Source organism: Oncorhynchus tshawytscha, linkage group LG33, assembly GCF_018296145.1.
Source record: "Oncorhynchus tshawytscha isolate Ot180627B linkage group LG33, Otsh_v2.0, whole genome shotgun sequence".
NCBI classification, from domain to species: Eukaryota; Metazoa; Chordata; class Actinopteri; order Salmoniformes; family Salmonidae; genus Oncorhynchus; species Oncorhynchus tshawytscha.
In genome coordinates this window covers 1,257,580-1,280,026 of record NC_056461.1, presented here as the reverse complement: position 1 = coordinate 1,280,026, position 22,447 = coordinate 1,257,580, and the positions used below count along the sequence as shown (strand labels likewise).

General features: G+C 41.9%; 1 pseudogene; it reads right to left on the bottom strand.

Moving 5' to 3' along the window:
• LOC112247259 overlaps positions 1-21,590 on the bottom strand; it is a 96,346-nt pseudogene extending 74,756 nt beyond the window's left edge.
• Positions 21,591-22,447: the final 857 nt, after the last annotated feature.

Sequence of the window (22,447 nt, the reverse complement as noted above, 5' to 3'; positions counted from 1 at the left end):
CTTAAATTGAAGATATGGCTGATAGGAGTGGCAGTATTGCCCGCAATTATCCTCAGTCATTTTCCATCTAAGATGTCAGACCCTGGTGGCTTGTCATTGTTGATAGAAAACAATCATTTGTTCACCTCTTCCACACTCACTTTATGGAATAAACAATTACAATGCTTGTCTTTCATAACATAATAACATAATATGTGTCATGTCAGTGTGTCATGTCAGTGTTTGTTGCTGGCATGTCATGCCTAAATTTGCTAATCTTACCAATGAAAAAAATCTGTAAAATAGTTGGCAATATCAATTTTGTTATGAATGACCGATCAATGGATTCAATGGATGATAGAGCTGAGTTTGCCTTTTTTGCCCAAAATTTCATTGAAGGTGCTCCAAAGCTTTTTACTATAATCTAATTTAACATTGTTTCATAGTGTAGTTTCTTCTTCTTTTTATTCAGTTCAGTCACATGATTTCTCAATTTGCCAATCGGTTGTGCAGACAGACTTATTTGTCATCACACCATAGGTATTTAACCATTTTTACAGTAATTTTCTTAATGTGTGCATGGTTATTAGTGACTGGGATAAGCAATTTCAGAAATGTGTCAAGTGCAGCATCTGGTTGCTCTTCATTACACACCACTGACCCAAAAAATATTATTTACATCAACAACATAGGAATCACTTAAAAACTAGTGTATTACCTCTTATACACTATATTAGGCCCAGCCTTTTGGAACATTGATTTTCCTAGAAATGGCTAGTATATTGTAATCACTACATCCGTTGGATTTCTTGATACTGCTTTAAAGCAAATTTCTGCAGCATTAGTAAATATGTGATCAATACATGATGATGATTTAATTCCTGTGCTGTTAGTAACTACCCTGTTAGATTGACTGATGACCTGAGCCAGGTTGCAGGCACTAGTTACAGCTTGAAGCTTTTTCTTGAGTGGGCAGCATGATGAAAGCAAGTCAATATTTAAGTCACCCATCTCTGTTGACAACACTGTCATGAACCTTCTGTGAGGATCCGAAGGATCAGGTTACAGTGGGCCAGTTCTACAGCGCCCTCTCTCTCCCACAGATGGGGAGAGGTATGAAGTTGGACAGTTTTATGAAGGTCAGAAATACTTTGCAGAAACTCTGCCTTTGGGCTTTGCAGGATTGAGGGTAAAGAACCCTTTTGCTACAAGGAGATTCCTCCCAACACTATGACATCCAAAAGTGGAGAATGACACAATATTCCTGACACAAATAAGGTGGGAAATGGTGGGGGAATTAAAGAACAATCATGTTGAATTCATTACTAATTTGAGATGTAACTAAGGACAGTATAACAAATTAACTGTATCTCAATGTGTATATTTCCCAGTTATCAGATTTACATCTAAATGTTGTGGATCTTATGTGATTAAATATGAAACTATTTGTGAGAAGATGAAATGTGATCTTATCCTTGTTTTTTAAATTGTTTTTCATATGAAGTTTACCCAGTCAGTGGCCACACCCACATGAGCACAGACATTATGCCAAATGTAATGGAACCACCCTTCTGCCAGGGTGTATAAAAGGACCGTGACGAAATTCACATCAGACCAGAAAACGTGGAGCTGTGGCCACATGTTGAAATGGTTTCCATTTAAATTGAGACCAGTACATTGCCGGGTTTCTATGGGAGTGTAAAGCGGTTCTAGCTGTACCCTGAATAATCAACCATTGGGACCAGTACACGGACGGTAAAATGGTTAGACTCTACATTACACCAACGTGATCGACAGAGTGAGCTGAAAGGTACGAAACTCTGAAACTCTCTCTCTCTCTCGAAGATGAAGAAGAAGACTACACAGGAACATTCAGTCTGCAGATGGTTAAGTACTTTAGTCTAATAAACTCGACCGAGAACCACAGTGGTAATCCATTCTAATGAACACTTCCTCTGGAAAATCAGATCTAACAAACACTCCAAGACAGAGAAGCTACAGCTACAAATCCAAATGAGCAGTTGTAGGGTTGCAAAATATCCATATTTACGATGACCGTATTATTCAACTGTACAGTTGAAGTCGGAAGTTCACATACACCTTAGCCAAGTACATTTAAACTCAGTTTTTCACAATTCCTGACATTTAATCCTCATAAAAATTCCCTGTTTTAGGTCAGTTAGGATCACCACTTTATTTTAAGAATGTGAAATGTCAGAATAATAGAGAGAATTATTCATTTCATCTTTTATTACTTTCATGACATTCCTAACGGGTCAGAAGTTTACATACACTGAATTAGTATTTGGTAGCAATACCTTTAAATTGTTTAACTTGGGTAAAACGTTTCAGGTAGCCTTCCACAAGCTTCCCACAATAAGTTGCGTGAATTATGGCCCATTCCTCCTGACAGAACTGGTGTAACTGAGTCAGGTTTTTAGGCCTCCTTGCTCGCACACACTTTTTCAGTTCTGCCCACAAATTTTCTACAGGATTGAGGTCAGGGCTTTGTGATGGTCACTCCAATACCTTGACTTTATTTTCTTTAAGCCATTTTGCCACAACTTTGGAAGTATTCTTGGGGTCATTGTCCATTTGGAAGACTCATTTGCGACCAAACTTCCTAACTGATGTCTTGAGATGTTGCTTCAATATATCGGATTGGATGCAGTCTATCACAGTGCAATCCGTTTTGTCACCAAAAGCCCCATATACTACCCACCATTGCGACCTGTACGCTCTCGTTGGCTGGCCCTCGCTTCATACTCGTCGCCAAACCCACTGGCTCCATGTCATCTACAAGACCCTGCTAGGTAAAGTCCCCCCTTATCTCAGCTCGCTGGTCACCATAGCATCTCCCACCTGTAGCACACGCTCCAGCAGGTATATCTCTCTAGTCACGCCCAAAACCAATTCTTTCTTTGGCCGCCTCTCCTTCCAGTTCTCTGCTGCCAATGACTGGAACGAACTACAAAAATCTCTGAAACTGGAAACACTTATCTCCCTCACTAGCTTTAAGCACCAACTGTCAGAGCAGCTCACAGATTACTGCACCTGTGCATAGCCCACCTATAATTTAGCCCAAACAACTACCTCTTTCCCAACTGTATTTCATTTTAATTAATTTATTTATTTTGCTCCTTTGCACCCCATTATTTTTATTTCTACTTTGCACATTCTTCCATTGCAAAACTACCATTCCAGTGTTTTACTTGCTATATTGTATTTACTTTGCCTCCATGGCCTTTTTTGCCTTTACCTCCCTTCTCACCTCATTTGCTCACATTGTATATAGACTTGTTTATACTGTATTATTGACTGTATGTTTGTTTTACTCCATGTGTAACTCTGTGTCGTTGTATCTGTCGAACTGCTTTGCTTTATCTTGGCCAGGTCGCAATTGTAAATGAGAACTTGTTCTCAACTTGCCTACCTGGTTAAATAAAGGTAAAGTAAATAAAAATAAATAAATAAATATCCACATAATTTTCCATCCTCATGAAGCCATCTATTTTGTGAAGTGCACCAGTCCCTCCTGCAGCAAAGCACCCCCACAGCATGATGCTGCCACCCCAGTGCTTCACGGTTGGGATGGTGTTCTTCGGCTTGCAAGCCTCCCCAATAGTCATTATGGCCAAACAGTTCTATTTTAGTTTCATCAGACCAGAGGAAATTTCTCCAAAAAGTACGATCTTTGTCCCCATGTGCAGTTGCAGACAGTAGTCTGGCTTTTTTATTGCGGTTTTGGAGCAGTGGCTTCTTCCTTGCTGAGTGGCCTATCAGGTTATGTCAATATAGAGGCGGCAGGGTAGCCTAGTGGTTAGAGCGTTGGATTAGTAACCGAAAGCTGACATGGTACAAATCTGTCGTTCTGCCCCTGAACAGGCAGTTAAACCACTGTTCCTAGGCCGTCATTGAAAATAATAATTTGTTCTTAACTGATTTGCCTAGGTAAAAAAGGTTAAAAAAATAATAATATAGGACTCGTTTTACTGTGGATACAGATACTTTTGTACCGGTGTCATCCAGCATCTTCACAAGGTCCTTCGCTGTTGTTCTGGGATTGATTTGTACTTTTCACACCAAAGTACGTTCATCTCTAGGAGACAGAACACATCTCCCTCCTGAGCAGTATGACAGATGCATGGTCCCATGGTGTTTTTACTTGCGTACTATAGTTTGTACAAATGAACGTGGTACCTTCAGGTGTTTGGAAATTGCTCCCAAGGATGAACCAGACTTGTGGAGGTCTACAATTTTTTCCTGAGGTCTTGGCTGATTTTGTTGATTTCCCCATGATGTCAAGCAAAGAGGCACTGAGATTGAAGGTAGGCATTGAAATACATCCACAGGTACACCTCAAATTGACTCAAATGATGTCAATTAGCCTATCAGAAGCTTCTAAAGCCATTGACATACTTTTCTGGAATTTTCCAAGCTGTTTGAAGGCACAGTCAACTTAGTGAATGTAAACTTCTGACCCACTGGAATTGTGATACAGTGACTTAATCTGTCTGTAAACAATTGTTGGAAAAATTACTTGTGTCATACACAAAGTGGATGTCCTAACAGACTTGCCAAAACTATAGTTTGTTTAAAAATGTGTGGTTGAAAAACAAGTTAATGACTTTACGATTATTCTGATATTTCACATTCTTAAAATAAAGTGGTGATCCTGACTAACCTAAAACAGGGAATTTTTACTAGGATTAAATGTCAGGAATTGTGATAAACTGAGTTTAAACTTGTTAGGGAGGATGTTCCTCTGGCGGGATCAAATCAGCGGATATTTTAGAGCGCCACTTATTGTTTTCGATAAAACTCAAACTTTCATTAAAACACAAATGCAAGGTAGTGAATTAAAGCTACACTCGTTGTGAATCTAGCCACCAAGTCAGATTTGTAAAATGCTTTTCGGCGAAAGCATGAGAAGCTATTATCTGATAGCATGCACCCCCCAGAATACCAGACCGTCAACAAAACAACAGATTTAGCGGTAGCCGGCGCTACCCAAAACGCAGAAATAAAATATAAAACATTCATTACCTTTGACAAGCTTCTTTCTTGGCACTCCTATATGTCACATAAACATCACAATTGGGTCTTTTTCCCGATTAAATCCGTCATTGTATACCCAAAATGTGATTTGCTGACGACCGGTCTGATCCAGAAAAATGCCCCTTTACATGACGCAACGTCACTTTTTAAAATGACAAAAGTTACCTATATACTTTTACAAATCACTTCAAATTACTTTTCTAAACCAACTTTAGGTATTAATAAACGTTAATAGTCTATTAGATTGATCACGGGCGATCTGTATTCGATAGCAGCAAGTCTTGAAATCATCGTCCATGTTTTCACTTTCATAACATCCTGTGGTGTACTCGATGAAAGGAAGTGCTTATACGTCACCAAACCAAGGATAAACCAGCCCCAAAATGACAGCATTGGCGACATCGTGTAGGCGTTTACAGGGGCTTGATAAGTATTTTCTTCAGCCAAAGACAATACATTGACTGGCGGATGGATATTATTTTTGTGTTTTGGGTGAGCAGTTTTTCGAAGGATTTTGACTCCTAAACACGTTATGTTCTAGCCACAGACACAATTTAACCAGTTTTAGAGACTTCAGGGTGTTTTCTATACACACACACTTATCATATGCATATACTATATTCCTGGAATGAGTAGCAGGACGCTGAAATGTTGCGCGATTTTTAACAAAAAGCTGCGAAAATTCGCAGCCTCCTTTTTATATGTATTTGGCTAAGGTGTATGGAAACTTCCGATTTCAACTGTACATACAGTCCCAGTCAAAAGTTTTGGCCACACCTACTCATTCAAGGGCTTTTATTTATTTTTACAATATTCTACATCAAAACTATGAAATAACAAATGATTTTAACAAATTCATTTTATATTTGAGATTATTCAAAGTAGCCACCCTTTGCCTTGACAGCTTTGCACACTCTTGGCATTCTCTCAGCGAGCTTGATAAGGAATGCTTTTCCAACAGTCTTGAAGGAGTTCCCACATATGCTGAGCACTTGTTGGCTGCTTTTCCTTCACTCTGTGGTCCAACTCATCTCAAAGCATATCAATTAGGTTGAGGCCGGGTGATTGTGGATGTCAGGTCATCTGATGCAGCACTTCATCATTCTCCTTCTTGGTCAAATAGCTCTTACACAGCCTGGAAGTGTGTTGGGTCATTGTCCAGTTCTAAACAAATGATGGTCCCACTAAGCGCAAACCAGATGGGATGGCTGATGAATGCAGAATGCTGTGGTGCTCATGCTGGTTAAGTGTGCCTAAAACTCGAAATAAAACACTGACAGTGTCACCAGCAAAACACCCCCACACCACCCCCTCCATGCTTCACGGTGGGAACCAGACATGCGGAGATCACCTGCTCTTCGTCTCACAAAGACACGGCGGTTGGAACCAAAAATCTCAAATTTGGACTAGTTAGACCAAAGGACAGATTTCCAAAGGTCTAATGTCCATTACTTGTGTTTCCTGGCCTAATAAAGTCTCTTTTTTTATATTATTGGTGTCCTTTAGTTGTGGTGTCTTTGCAGCAAATCGACCTGTTACTTGAACTCTGTGAAGCATTTATTAGGGCTGAAATCTGAGGTGCAGTTAACTCTAATGAACTTATCCTCTGCAGCAGAGGTAACTCTGGGTCTTCCTTTCCTGTGGCGGTCCTCATGAGAGTCAGTTTCATCATAGCACTTGGGTTTTTGTGAATGCACTTGAATAACCTTTCAAAGTACTTAGAATTTTCCGGATTGACTAACCTTTATGTCTTAGGCCGCATGAGTTGCACCAGAACAAAATCAAATCTAATTTTATAGGTCACATACACATGGTTAGCAGATGTTTTTTGCGAGTGTAACGAAATGCTTGTGCTTCTAGAACCGACAGTAGAGCAGTATCTAACAGGTAATATCGAAATATTCCACAACAAAACATAATACACACAATCTAGTAAAGGGGTGGGATAAGAATGTAAAAGTATAAAATATATGGATGAACAGTGACAGAGCGGCTAAGATGCAATAGATAGTATAGAATAGATAGTGAAGGATACAGTATACATAATATACATATGATATGAGTAATGGGAGATATGTAAACATTCTTAAAGTGGCGTTATTAAAGTGACTAGTGTTCCATTTATTAAAGTGGCCAATGATATCAAATCCGTAGGTAGGTAGCCGCCTCTCTGTGCTAGTGGTGGCTGCTAAACAATCTGATGGCCTTGAAATCGAAAGCTGTTTTTCAATCTTTCTGTCCCATCTTTGATGCACCTGTAATGACCTCGCCTTCTGGAATGAGGCGGGGTCAGGCAGTGGCTTGGGTGGTTATTGTCCTCGATTAACTTGTTGGCCTTCCTGTGACATCGGGTGTTGTAGGTGACCTGGAGGGCAGGTAGTTTGCCCACGGTGATGCGTTGTGCAGACCGCACTACCCTCTGGAAAGCCTTGCGGTTGTGGGCGGTGCAGTTGCCGTACCAGGCAGTGATACTGCCCGACAGGATGCTCTGTAAAAGTTTGAGGGTTTTCGGTGACAAGCCAAACATTTTTCAGCCTCCTGTGGTTGAAGAGGTGCTGTTGCGCCTTCTTCGCCACACTGTCTGTGTGGGTGGACTATTTCAGATTGTCAGAGATATGAACAGAGGAACTTAAAACTTTCCACCTTCTCCAATGCTGTCCCTTCGATGTGGGTAGGGGGGTTTCCTCTGCTGTTTCCTGAAGTCCACAATCATCTCTTTTGTTTTGCTGACATTGAGTGAGAGGTTATTGTCCTGACACCACACTCCAAGGGCCCTCACAACCAGCCGTAATCAAGCCTACCACTGTTGTGTCATCTGCAAACTTGATGATTGAGTTGGAGGCGTGCATGGCCCCGCAGTCGTGGGTGAACAAGGAGTACAGGAGGGAGCTGAGAACGCACCCTTGTGGGTCTCCAGTGTTGAGGATCAGCGGAGTGGAGATGTTGTTTCCTTCCTTCACCACCTAAGGGCGGCCCGTCATGAAGTCCAGGACCAAGTTGCACAGGGTTGATGAGCTTGGAGGGTACTATGGTGTTAAATACTGAGCTGTAGTCAATGAGCATTATTCTTAAATAGGTATTCCTCTTGTCCAGATGGGATAGGGTAGTGTGCAATGTGATGGCGATTGCATCGTCTGTGGACTTATCGGGGCGGAATGCAAATTGAAGTGGGTCTAGGGTGCCAGGTAGGATGGAGGTGATATGATCCTTGATTAGTCTCTCAAAGCACTTCATGATGACAGAAGTCAGTGCTATGGGGAGATAGACATTTAGTTCAGTTACCTTAGCTTTCTTGGGAACAGGAACAATGGTGGCCATCTTGAAGCATGTGGGAACAGCAGACTGGGATAGGGAGAGATTGAATATGTCCGTAAACCCACCAGCCAGCTGGTCTGCGCATGCTCTGAGGAAGAGGCTAGGGATGCCATCGGGGGCAGTAGAATTGCGAGGGTTAACACGTTTAAATGTTTTACTCACGTCGGCCACGAAGAAGGAGAGCCCACAGTCATTGGTAGCGGGCCACGTCGGTGGCACTGTATTGTCCTCAAAGCACACAAAGAAGTTGTTTAATTTGCCTGGAAGTAAGACGTTGAGAGCCTGGGCTCAAACCCAGAGTCTCTGGTGGCACAGCTAGCACTGCAATGCGCCTTAGACCACTGCGCCACCCGGGAGGCCCACTTGTGTCCAAACTTTTACCTGGTACTGTATATGCATGGGTTTGAATTGTTATGTCTAGTGTACATTGTGGAACTAGCACACTAAGAATCAACATGAAAAAGATATGAACGGATAGTCTCTCAGTGAGCAAAATTGGTTGAAAGACGTCTTTTCAACCAAAAATACGTATTTTCAAAGTTTTGTTCTTATAGGGCTGACTGTGTGTTGATCCTGCATCTGAGACTGGTTAGACATCTAACAGCTGTGGATATCGACGAGAGGGAGAGAGGGGGAGAGAGAAAGATAAAGATATTAGGAGAGGGGGGATGAAACGAGATGACGCTAAAAATAGAACGGCAGATATCAAACAAGTGAGAAAGAAAAAGAGAAATAGCAGTAAAACTGAAAGAGAGAGACAGATTCACACAGTGTAAGGATTTTTGTCAACATTAATATTTTATGAACCTTCAAAAAAAGGAACAATCAACCTAAAAAAAATATTGTTTTTTCGACCAATCGATTGCTCAAAAACTTTTTTTTCCATATATAGACACACAGTGCCTTCAGAAAGTATTCAGACAACTTGACTTTTTACACATTTTGTTACATTACAGCCTTTTTCTAAAATGGATTTAAAAAATAATGACAAGCGAAAACAGGTTTTTTGACAATTTTGCAAATGTATTACTAATTAAAAACAGAAATACCTTATTCACATAAGCATTCAGATCCTTTGCTACGTGACTCGAAATTGAGCCCAGGTGCATCCTGTTTCCATTGATTATACTTGAGATGTTTCCAGAACTTGATTGGAGTTCATCTGTTCCAAATCCAATTGATTGAACATGATTTGGAAAGGCATATGTATATAATGACATTTCAGAGCAAAAACCAAATGTATATAAGTGCATTTCAGAGCAAAAACCAAGCCATGAGGTCAAAGGAATTGTCCGTAGAGCTCCGAGACAGGATTGTGTTGAGGCACAGATCTGGGGAAAGGTACCAAAACATTTCTGCAGCATTGAAGGTCCCCAAGAACACAGTGGCCTTCATCATTCAAAAATGGAAGACATTTGGAACCACCAAGACTCTTTCTAAAGCTGGCTGCCTGGCCAAACTGAACAATCATGGGAGAAGGGCCTTGGTCAGGATTGTGATCAAGAACCCGATGGTCACTCTGACAAAGCTCCAGAGTTACTCTGTGGAGATGGGAGAACCTTCCAGAAGGACAACCATCTCCGCAGCACTCTAACAATCAGGCCTTTATGGTAGAGGAATCCTGGCACCATCCCAACGGTGAAGCATGGTGGTGGCAGAATCATGCTGTGGGGATGTTTTTCAGCGGCAGGGACTGGGAGACTTGTCAGGATCAAGGCAAAGATGAACGGAGCAAAGTACAGAGAGATCCTTGAGACTGGGGCGAAGGTTCACCTTCCAACAGAACAACGACCATAAGCACACATCCAAGACAACGCAGGAGTGGCTTCAGGACAGGTCTCTGAATGTCCTTGAGTGGCCCAGAAAGATCCCGGACTTAAACCCGATTTAACATTTCTGGAGAGACCTGAAAATAGCTCTGCAGAGAAGAATGGGAGAAACTCCCCAAATACAGGCATGCCAAGCTTGTAGCGTCATACCTAAGAAGACTCGAGGCTGAAATCGCTGCCAAAGGTGGTTCAACAAAGTTCTGAGCAAAGGGTTACTTATGGAAATGTAATATTTATTTAATAAATTAGCAAAGATTTCTAAAAACCTGTTTTTGCGTTGTCATTATGGGGTATTGTGTGTAGATTGATGAGGGTAAAACAATGTTTTAATACATTTTAGAATAAGGCTGTAACTTAATGTGGAAAAAATCAATGGGCTGAATACTTTCCAATGGCAATGGGGAATTAATATACACTAACAATCAAACGCAAACAATTCACACAATGAAGTTATGAAACAATGAATGTTCACAAATTGGCAGGAGAGAGTGCATTCTGGAGAGAGAATTGCATTGTGTATCTGGGAGCATGGTCAATCTGACATCTGCATTGGCCATGCAGCATTTACGGTGATATGGCCTCAACAGAAGTCAGGGCATTCATACTTCTTTCGCTTCTCGAAGCAGTACAGAGCTGTTGTCAAGGAAGTGAGTTTGTGTTTATACAGGATGTACCGCCCTCCGCATTGTTACAAAATTTGGGAGGTGCATGGCGATGCGGCACAGAGCTGGATTTGGCCTCTGCATGCCCCTGGAGGCTCCGCAATTGCACCACACCTTCCAGATGGAGCTTCCGACCACATTTTCAAATTAAGCATGAACTGGCTTTTAGGCTAGGCCTCCAGAATGGATTAGTTCACTGAGATGGGCGCGAATATATAAATATATATATATATATATATTTGTTACAGCTCGACTAAAATAATCTTGGTCGACCAACAGCCTAACGACCAAACAATCGACCAATCGACTAATTGGGGTCAGCCCTAATACACATAGATACAAATTAGTACAGAGGAGATGGGGTGGCCTCTGGTACACATAGGAATTACTAGTCAGAGACAAAACATTGAGGTTAGAGTGATTGGATTTCGAAGCACCCAAGTGATCGTATATCCGGGAATGTTTTCCGGGCTTTGCCCAAATCGTTGGTGACTTGGCTAACCACTGGATACTATAGCTGCTGCTCCCCGTGTGACATGAGAGCACACACACAAACATACACGCTTGTACGCGCACACACAGATAAAATGAGATGCTCATAAATACACACTTCCTCACTCTTCCTATCATGTGGGTCGTGAACACACACACACTCAGGCCACATTCTCTGTTCTTGAAGTGGCTGTCCGCCCTGGGGCCTGAAATGCTGTCGGTTCCCTCTAGGCTCAGGTCAAATGACCAAAGCATTTTTCCTACTGTGATAAAACTATAACAACTGACTTACAAACAACCTGTATACTGCATTATGATGACCCCCACCGAACAACAATCTTCTGTTGTCTGAAAAAACATCCAATGGTGCCGACAGTGTACCTTGTGGTGCGCCAGGCATATAGAATGGATCTCTCTCCATTCAATAGACTTTACCGACATGGCGAGTTAAATTACTTATATTGTCAAAGTACACATATAACAAAAGTGGTCGGACCAACAGCAATAATAAAACAATAATAATAGTTGTGGATATGGAATTAACATTAAAAGCAACTACAACAACAATGGTAATGAGAATAAAAATGTATGAAAGCAATATTATTGGCCAGCCAACTGAAAAGCCTCATGGTACCAAAAAAAAAAAAACTATTGTTACGTTTCAGCTTTTCACTGGCTGTTCCTCGGGTTGTGGCAGGAGACCACACATTTTGGCTTTTCAACCACCCCCAAAATAATCGATTTTTCTTAAATTCTTCTCCAATTCTTTGTAATGAATGATAATTTGGGGAAAGTAAGATTCTCTTAAGTATTTGTCACAGTTAATAGGAAATGCAGCTCTGTCTCTACCTTTCCCCAAGGGGCATAGTGAGCTGATTTTAAAAAAGTATCTCTCACGCACGCTCTAGCTCTCTCCACTCTCTCTCTCTCACACACACACACACACACACACACACACACACACACACACACACACACACACACACACACACACACACACACACACACACACACGGGTCTCACCTGAGGATGCAGTAGCAGCTGTGGGCCCCTGAGGAGTAGCGGCAGAAGCCGAACCGCTGCTTGCTCTCGATATCTGTCAGCACAAAGGTGAAATTCTGGCCCATTTGGCTCACCAACAGACTTCGCCACACAGAGAAGGGGGGAATCAATCGATCAAATTTATCCATAAAGCACTTTTTACATCAGCAGTTAAGACCAAACAGGAGCAGGAGCACATTGTGAAGACAGAAGTAGAGTTGGAGCAGGAGGAGAAAGAAAGAAACAGACTGACAAGACAGGACAGAAACAAAGAAGCATTTTCACACATGGCTATTAGTTTAACCCAAAGTGGTGCCCTTTAAAGTGCTTTCTAAAAAAAGCTATCATTAATATTGCTAATATTTATAATGATAGTAACACGAGCATCATCTTTACACATGTAGAGTACACAGTCCATTAAGGAGGGCTGGTGGCTGAGTGTCTGTGCTAAACCCTACAGAAGTGACTGGCCGTCTGGATGGTTTGGCAGTGTGTCACACAGATAACTATACAGTGCCTACAGAAAGTATTCATACACCTTGATGCATTCCACATTTTCTTGTGTTATAGCCTGAATTAAAAATGGATTAAATAGAAGAAAAAATGCACCCATCTACACACAATACCCCATAATAGGGTTGAATGATGGGTTACTGATATTTACCGGGATTTATCACCCAAAACCACTCCCCTTTCCCAGGATAAATAACTGTGAGAAACCGGTAAATTATAATAAATTATTGATATGAATATCATGGTGTGAAATGGAACTGTTAAATGATATGTGATGTCTAAATCTGGCTTCCCCACGGCCTCTACGTGATGAATCAATGCTCAGGGTGGAGAGAGACAATCCATCACAGTATGGAGCGCAGTTCACAATGCATGCAGACCTATCATCTCATCATAGTAACTTTTGTTCTTGTGACAGGTAGGTCTACATTTGCTGCAGCACCTATGCTACTGTAATATGTTTTATTTATCCAGTATTTTACCAGGTAATTTTTTTTTACCATATACACTGGGGAGAACAAGTATTTGATACACTGCCGATTTTACAGATTTTCCTACTTACAAAGCATGTAGAGGTCTGTAAATTTTATCATAGGTACAGTTCAACTGTGAGAGACGGAATCTAAAACAAAATTCAGAAAATCACATTGTATGATTTTTAAGTAATTAATTTGCATTTTATTGCATGACATAAGTATTTGATACATCAGAGAAGCAGAACTTAATATTTGGTACAGAAAACTTTTTCTATTGGGTTCAGGTCTGGAGACTGGCTAGGCCACTCCAGGACCTTGAGATGCTTCTTACGGAGCCACTCCTTAGTTGCCCTGGCTGTGTGTTTCGGATCGTTGTCATGCTGGAAGACCCAGCCACGACCCATCTTCAATGCTCTTACTGTGATCTCTTACCAAGATCTTGGGATACATGGCCCCATCCATCCTCCCCTCAATACGGTGCAGTCGTCCTGTCCCCTTTGCAGAAAAGCATCCCCAAAGAATGATGTTTCCACCTCCACGCTTCACGGTTGGGATGGTGTTCTTGGGATTTTACTCATCCTTCTTCTTCCTCCAAACACAGCGAGTGGAGTTTAGACCAAAAAGCTCTATTTTTGTCTCGTCAGACCACATGACCTTCTCTCATTCCTCCTCTGGATCATCCAGATGGTCATTGGCAAACTTCAGATGGGCCTGGACATGCACTGGCTTGAGCAGGGGGACCTTGTGTGCGCTGCAGGATTTTAATCCATGACGGCGTAGTGTGTTACTAATGGTTTTCTTTGAGACTGTGGTCCCAGATCTCTTCAGGTCATTGACCAGGTCCTGCCGTGTAGTTCTGGGCTGATCCCTCACCTTCCTTATGATCATTGATGCCCCACGAGGTGAGATCTTGCATGGAGTCCCAGACCGAGGGTGATTGACCGTCATCTTGAACTTCTTCCATCTACTAATAATTGCGCCAACAGTTGTTGCCTTCTCACCAAGCTGCTTGCCTATTGTCCTGTAGCCCATCCCAGCCTTCTGCAGGTTTCCAATTTTACCCCTAATGTCCTTACACAGCTCTCTGGTCTTGGCCATTGTGGAGAGGTTGGAGTCTGTTTGATTAAGTGTGTGGACAGGTGTCTTTTCTACAGGTAACGAGTTCAAACAGGTGCAGTTAATACAGGTAATGAGTGGAGAACAGGAGGGCTTCTTAAAGAAAAACTAACAGGTCTGTGAGAGCCGGAATTCTTACTGGTTGGTAGGTGATCAAATACTTATGTCATGCAATAAAATGCAAATTAATTACTTAAAAATCTTACAATGTGATTTTCTGGATTTTTGTTTTAGATTCCATCTCTCACAGTTGAAGTGTACCTATGATAAAAATTACAGATTTCTACATCCTTTGTAAGTAGGAAAACCTGCAAAATCGCCAGTGTATCAAATACTTGTTCTCCCCACTGTATATAAAGACTGAATGTGTCTAATTTACTCCTCTCCATCTGGCTTTCGAGGCCTCTTAGTTTTTTTAGTTGTAAATATTTTTTATTTTTTTATTTACTCAAATATCGTTGCTTTTAAATCAACCCTCTCTCTCTCATGCAGTATTAGCCTTATATTTAGCTAATTAATGATGGGTTATGCATAATAAGCTTCTGAATTATAGCTTCTGTCTTTAGCGCAATAAGCAAGCACCTGTGCTCCACTGGCCTCTCCTTAAAAAACACTCCTTGGCAAATAGAGTCCCATGCAGGAAAAGCTAGACTAGAATAGCTTGCAGAACATTGTTTTTTGCATTTCTTATACCAGTAGACTATTCAAAGAGGGATGCAAGCTCATAAAGCAGCCTTTAGAACTCACGGGTAGTTTGAAAGAAGAGCGAGCGCACGATGGCGTTAGGCTATAGAAGTGAAGTGAAAGCCTTCTGCATCTGCATCTACTCCTACTACTACATCTGCATCTACTCCTACATCTGCATCTACTCCTACATCTACATCTACTCCTACTACTACATCTACATCTACATCTGCATCTACTCCTACATCTACATCTACTCCTACTACTACATCTACATCTACATCTACTCCTACTACTACATCTGCATCTACTCCTACATCTACATCTACTCCTACTACTACATCTACTCCTACTACTACATCTACATCTACTCCTACTACTACATCTGCATCTACTCCTACATCTACATCTACTCCTACTACTACATCTACTCCTACTACTACTACATCTACTCCTACTACTACATCTGCATCTACTCCTACTACTACATCTACATCTACTCCTACATCTACTCCTACTACTACATCTGCATCTACTCCTACTACTACATCTGCATCTACTCCTACTACTACATCTACTCCTACATCTACTCCTACTACTACATCTACTACTGCATCTACTCCTACATCTGCATCTACTCCTACTACTACATCTACATCTACTCCTACTACTACATCTACATCTACTCCTACTACTACATCTGCATCTACTCCTACATCTACTCCTACTACTACATCTGCATCTACTCCTACTACTACATCTACTCCTACTACTACATCTACTCCTACTACTACATCTACATCTACTCCTACATCTACATCTACTCCTACATCTACATCTGCATCTACTCCTACATCTACTCCTACATCTACTCCTACTACTACATCTACTCCTACTACTACTACTACATCTACATCTACTCCTACTACTACTACATCTACTCCTACACATCTGCATCTACTCCTACTACTACATCGACATCTACTCCTACATCTACATCTACTCCTACATGTACATCTACTCCTACTACTACATCTACATCTACTCCTACTACTACATCTACTCCTACTACTACATCTACATCTACATCTACTCCTACTACTGCATCTGCATCTACATCTCTACTATTATTCAAGGATGTCATTAGAATGAAGATAAAGACCAAACTTATTTAACTGTTCAAAGCGAGGAAGGAATGAAGCAACAAAAGAGAGAGAGAAGGTAGGCTAATAACATTAGTGGAAATATTATGAAAGGTATATATGCGTCAGCCTACTAATTATACAAATAGACAATTCTACACAAGAAAATGTAAATAACATTCGCTAACCTATATTTGTAACTTTGTAGGCCGCATGTGCTGCACCAGATACAAATCAAATGACATTTTATTGGTCACATACACATGGTTAGCAGATGTTATTGTGAGTGTAGCGAAATGCTTGAGCATCTAGTTCCAAAATGCTTTTGCTTCTATCTAACAATTCCACAACAAATACCTAACATACATATCTAAGTAAAGGAATGGCATAAGAATATATAAATATAAATATATGGATGAGCAATGTCAGAGCGGCACAGGCTAAGATACAATAGTATAGAATACAGTATATAAATATGAGATGAGTAATACAAGAAATGTAAAAACTATTAAATGGCAAAATTAAAGTGACTAGTGTTCCATTTATTAAAGTGGCCAATGATTTCAAGTCTGTATGTAGGCAGCAGCTTCACTGCTAGTGATGGCTGTTTAACCTGTTGAGTGTAGGGGGCAGTATTTTGATGTTTGGATGAAAAACGTACCCAAATGAAACTGCCTATTTCTCAGGTCCAGAATATACATATGATTGTCAGATTAGGATAGAGAACACTCTAAAGTTTCCAAAACTGTCAAAATAATGTATCGGCTTGAGGGGGACATACACGGCTGTGACAATAGCCAAAGAGAATTTGCTTGGGAGATAATACAGTCAGCAATTGATTCTGAGGAATTCTAGGTCAGGTGAACAAAAGGACTTGAGTTCCTGTATGTTGTTACAATTACACCATGAGTCGTTAATCATGAAACATACACCCCACCCTTCTTCTTCCCAAAGAGATGTTTATTCCTGTCGGTGCGATGCACTGAGAATCCAGGTGGCTGTACCGACTCCGACAGCATATCCCAAGAGAGCCATGTTTCTGTGAAACAGAGTATGTTACAATCCCTGATGTCTCTCTGGAAAGCAACCCTTGCCCTGATTTCGGCTACTTTGTTATCTACGGACTGGACATAAGCGAGTAATATACTCGGAAGCGGTGGGTGGTGTGCGTGCATCCGAAGTCTGATTAGAAGACCGCTCTGACACCCTCTTCTTCGGCGGCGTTGCTTTAGTTCTGTCTCTGGAATCAGTTCAAATGCCCTGGGTGGTGCGGAAAACGGATCCGCTTCGGGAAAGTCGTATTCCTGGTCGTAGTGCTGGTAAGTTGACACCGCTCTGATATCCAATAGGTCGGCAGGTACCCTAGTGGTTAGAGCTTTGGGCCAGTAACCGAAAAGTTGCTCATTTCAATCCCCGAGCAGGCAAGGTAAAAATCTGTCGTTCTGCCCGAGCAAGGCAGTTAACCCACTGTTCCCCGGGTGCCGAAGATGTGGATGTCAATTATAGCAGCCCCTCGCTCCTATCTGATTCAGAGGGGTTGGGTTAAATGCACAAGACACATTTCAGTTAAATGCATTCAGTTGTACAACTGACTAGGTATCCCCCTTTCCCAATAGTTCTTCCTGGCTGTATGTAATAACACTTAAGATTTTCTGGGCTAACAACGTAAGAAATAATACATAAAAATAAAATAATCCTTCAAAGTTTCCTAAGGATTCGAAGCGAGGCGGCCCTCTCTGTTGGCGGCATTTCTATTTACCGCACGTTCTCGTCTGCTTTATCATGGTTTGAACAAAGTGCATAATTCCGGGCCATATAATACAATATAATGCAATACAGTAATACTTTTCACACTCAAAAGGATTTGCCTACTGGAGCTAGTTGAATTTATTCACCCAGGAAAGCATTTAGCTTCCCATAACAAAAGGGGTTGAATAAATATTGACTCAAGACATTTCAGATATTCATTTTAAATTAATTTGTAAAAATGCCAAAAAACAATTTCCCTTTGACATTGTGTGGTATTTTGTGTAGGCCAGTGACAAAACATCCAAATGTAATACATTTTAAATGTAGGCTGTAAATGTGAAAAAAGTCAATGGATGTGAATGTTTTCTGAAGGGACTGTAGAAGCCTAGCGGACAGCCCCTCTCCCCCATGTCTAAGAGGTCGGAATAATGGGCAGTGTGTGTCATGCTCTCGTGTCACCAAAGGCTGGGTCAGTGTGTGTGTGTGTGTGTGTGTGTGTGTGTGTGTGTGTGTGTGTGTGTGTGTGGAGATGATAGCCAAGCCCCGCCCGGTCATTGGCAGTATAAACAATGTTTCTCAACATGAGCGAGTGTCGAGAGAGACAGACACAGGAGGAAATGTTAAACTGCTTCACACACACCGCTTTCATCCCCCTCGCTGCCTCCCTGTCAATGTGTGTGGTTTATTATACCTCCTGTAGATGGCGATAGCACTCAGGGACTACACTAGCACGGAGAAGTGTTCACTCTGTGTGGAGAATCCACACTCCACTGGCTTCCAGTAGAAGCTTGGATCCACTACAAGAGCATGGTACTTGCCTACAGAGCAGCAAGAGGAACTGCCCCTCCCTACCTTCAGGGTATGCTCAAACCCTACACCCCAAGACCTTTGGTCTCGTGGCCCTCCCAACCTTACAGGATGGCACCTCCTGCTCAGCCCAGTCAAAGCTCTTCGCTGTCCTGGCACAACAATAGTGGAACCAGCTTTACCCTGAAACTAGGACAATAGACTCTGAATAAGCGCGTCTGCTAAATGACTCAAATGTAAATGGAGCCTCTGTACATGTGTAAAATGTGAAAACTTTGAGTTTGAAAATAACCACCTCTCCGTCAGGCTAGCAGAATAGGGCAAGTTACTGTGTAGCTGTTGAGTCAAGTCTCGTGAGCCATCAGACTGAGAAATTCTCTTGATGAACTATAGTACTTCTTCACAAACTTCCGTAGGTGTATAGGCTACTTTGTTTTGTCATCAAAATACATCAGGCATCTTAATTTGTTCCATTGTTGTTGTACTGTTTTCTATAGGTCACCAGAAGATGCAGGACCAGATCAGCCTATTTGAGTGGGGGACCATCCTGGCCTATACCCTGTCTGCCATATATTCATTGCAGAACACAATGATTATCTACAGGGCAGACTATAGGCTTCTGCATCTCAGAGGCCAAACACAATACACCATTCTTCATAAATTCTCCCCAGTGATTTACATAATAAACAGATCGTGGCATGTAAGTATATTTCAAGTTCTTGTTGTGCTCAAGCTCTGGAAGGCTGAGAGGAAAACAGATGGTGGTGAAAGTAAGAGGGTGTCAGCTAAACCTAATCGGATAGGAGGTACAGGGCAGCAACAGAGTAGTCATCGATGGTATAAAGTGCTTTTATGTACATTGTTATCACCAGCTTTCTTGAACACTGACATTACTATACACAACTGTAATCTCATCCCGACAGAAAAAGTAGAAGAGTTACAGTGTTGCACACACACAATTACACTTAGCTTTCCACCAACAACGTGTTGAATAGATCTCCAGGAGGATGGTTGGTGACCACTGCTCCTACACCCACTAGGTGTCTTCAAACACTCACACAGTCGAACACAGATAAACATAGGCCCTACCCATTGACAACTCCTACTAATTGGTTTTCGGGTTTAACCGCTACAGTCTGTGGGAAAAGCAATAGGACAGGGGTGATGTGCTGCCAGGACTTAGTGTGGGTGAGGAGTCGGGCTGCAGGGTTTTGAACCATTATAGAGGGAGCTTGTGTTGATGCCAGAGAGAAGAGTGTTACAGTAAGTCTACTTGTGAGCAGATGAATGCATGAATGAGGGTTTTAGTCCCAAGCCCAGAGATGGAGGACATCTGGAGATGTTGTGGAGGTGGAAGAATTAGGTTTTGTATGTGGTGGTCGAAGGAGAGGGTGAAATCCAGGATGATGCCATGGTTGCATGCGAGGGGGGTACTGAGAGACAATGGGGTTGACAATGGTCAGTGTGGATTTGGTGTCTTGTCTGCAGAGAGGAATGGACAAACAAAATATGAGATGCAATATATCTAATTTACTAGACACCTTTTACATATTCACTGCCCTCTTACACCTTTTGCCTTATAGAATGTGGTGACGTAAACATAGTTATTCAGTAAATTACAAAGACTTGGCTGTCCAAGAGGGTTGGGTAGCCACCACCACCACCCCCCCATTAAATATTGATAAGTTGGTTAATTACATAAATAATGAACTAAGTGACTGCAACGGTAAATCATCAGGTTATCAATGAAGCATTGACATATCTAACGTTAGCTAGCTAGCCAGCTATGCTGAGTTCATCCAAAATAGCTAGCAATGCTAACATTAGCTAGCTAAAATGTAATGCAGTCCCCTCAATCTTAACTAGCTGGTCAATCTGGCAACATCACAATGATGACAAAAGGTTTTCCTATTAATTATATGCCTCCCGGTCATTGTGATTCCAAAACACACTTTTGACAATCAACATCAGCGCCAATCGTGAGAAGAACTTTCAGTTGGGCATCAGTCTTCTGAAGAACGTTCAAAACATAATGTGAATAGCATGTCCTTTACTTTTAATAATAGAAGAATAACTATCTAGACACTTACTTCTTCAATGGTTGCTGTCGCTGCCGGGTACAAGAGGGATGGGATGGAGGATCAAGTTGATGGCAAATCAACGTGTGTATATAGCCTGATTTGCAATGCAGTCAAACGCAAAGTGAACTTTTCTCGCCAAATCAGGTTGATTGGAGGGAAAAAGTGCAAAGAAACATTTGCTGCCTTGCAGCCAGTGATGGCACAATTTCTCTCACTTTTGCTCATTTCTATCAAGTAGGAAGTAAATCCAGAAATACTAATATAACAGATGAACAATCATTGGTCTATAATAATCAGACTGCCGTGTGACGTTACACTGATATTCCAGGCATTTTTTTCAAACAGCTCTTACACAAAAAGGATGTAATCATAATTTTAAAGTGGGGGAACAGGAGAGAGCCTAGTCACCAGCTGGGTTTGGGGAATCACACGGTAAAGAGACAAGACTACCCTAGAGGGTGGTGTCTGTGTGTGTGATGAGGGGGGGGGGCTTGGACCTTAAACTCCCCAAAAAACGGTTGTGCAGCATTACAAACGACAAGAGGGGAGTGTGTGCGTAAGTGTATGTGTGTGCTTTAGAACAAACGTACCTGTCCATACTGAAGGGGAAGCAGAACTTGGGGACTGTCTGAAGAGTTTCCTGAGGGAGGGAGGGAGGGAGGGAGGGAGGGAGGGGGAGGGAGGGAGGGAGGGAGGGAGGGAGGGAGGGAGGGAGGGAGGGAGGGAGGGAGGGAGGGAGGGAGGGATCATTTATACATCTAAAAAGGGGCCTATACATTAATTCTAAGTAATAACTGCGCCACACCATATAACAGGGCATGGGCTGGAGAAACGAGAGACAGGTGAAGGCAGAGAGGGAGGAGAAGGAATTTATCTATTGAGGTGTAAATGAGGAAAAAGAGAAGGAGAGAGAGGAAGAGGTGGAGATAGGGAGTGGGTCAATCAATGACGATCGCACTGGCGATAAAAGAAAATAAGAGGGAAAAAAATAAAAATGTGTGTGTGACTGAGTAGTGTTAACGGGGTGGGGAGAGAGAGGAGCTGCCAAGCTATGGGCAACAGTGAAATGGGAGCGAGCGGCGGGATCCAAGGGGACCAGCGGGGAACAGGTATAGTGGGGTGGGTGGGAAATACTGGAAAGGCCGGGGGGATCAGCATGGTGCAAAGGGCGAGAGCGGATTGAAGACTGGCAGGCAAGGGCTTTGCCTTGCCTCCATCTCTCTCCGCTGCGGCCCCCCAACACAAACTAAGGGGAAACTAACAAAGACAGACGGGGGGGGAGAATGAATGAATATATGAGAGAGAGAGACAGAGAAACAAACAAACAAACAAACAAACAAAGAAAGAAACAAACAAACAAACAAAAAAACTAAAAGAAGTGAGAAATTGAGAGTAAATTTAAAGTATATTTCCCATGTGGTCCCATGAGTAACAGAGATATGTGAAAAAAAGAGGGGAAAGGAAGATAAGGTGGAATGGTAGAGGGAGGCAGTAATGGAGAAA